Genomic DNA, 921 nt, shown 5'->3' with positions numbered 1-921 from the left:
CATGAGCTCAAGGTTAATATAATCAATACTTCAGCCATTACAGGCTGACGTTACATCTCAAGACCATTTTCTAGCTTAATAAGATTAGAAATAATAAACCAGTATTATTCTCTGTGAATTGGGGCCTCTGACCTAGTAATTTAATGGCTTCATTAGTGTGACCGTGGAATGCAAAAACCTTTAGCAGGCTGTGGATAATCATGACTTTGCCTTGTCCAAATGAAAATGGTACCATTAAAAAAAATAAACATGTTTTTCAATGGGATGAGATGGGATTTTGTTTTGAAAAACCAAAACCCTCAAAGAAACATCTGAATTGGAGAAATGGGGGATGAAACTGCTTCTCAATAATATGGTGGGAATTATTCTCTCATTCTAGGTAGAGAAACTCATACATATATTGTCCATCACTCTCCAGTGATATAATGGGAATGGTTACAGTGAAATCTTACAGTGATGTCTGCATTACATTGTACAATCATTCGTGTTGGACTATAATTCTTTTTTGCTCGTTTCATAGGGAAGTGTCTTGCAATTTCAGGGTAAGGAAGACAAAGATGCTCTCTGAGGATCTGGATTCCAATAATATCATTGTACGTTTTTAAGTTCAAAGGCCAAGTTCACAGTATGTCTTCAAACCATTTTGGCTGTTAATGTAAATTAAGCTCCCATTGGCTCCAATATACTGAGAACATAGTTATTGTTATAGCATCAGTGGAACATCATGTCTTGAAAGCAGAACTAGTGGGGCTTCCAGCTCACAATAGATTAGGATTCCTGTTACTTCCTCTGATTCTCTCTGATGACTGTTTAGCATTAAGGCACAAAGAGACTGAGTGATGACTTAGGGCACAATCCTAACCCGGTCTACTCAGTAGTAAGTTCTATTTTGTTCAGTGGGGCTTGCTCTCAGGAAAGTGT

The sequence above is a fragment of the Tiliqua scincoides genome, chromosome 5, assembly GCF_035046505.1.
Source record: "Tiliqua scincoides isolate rTilSci1 chromosome 5, rTilSci1.hap2, whole genome shotgun sequence".
In the NCBI taxonomy this organism is placed as follows: Eukaryota; Metazoa; Chordata; class Lepidosauria; order Squamata; family Scincidae; genus Tiliqua; species Tiliqua scincoides.
This window is presented reverse-complemented; position numbering follows the sequence as displayed.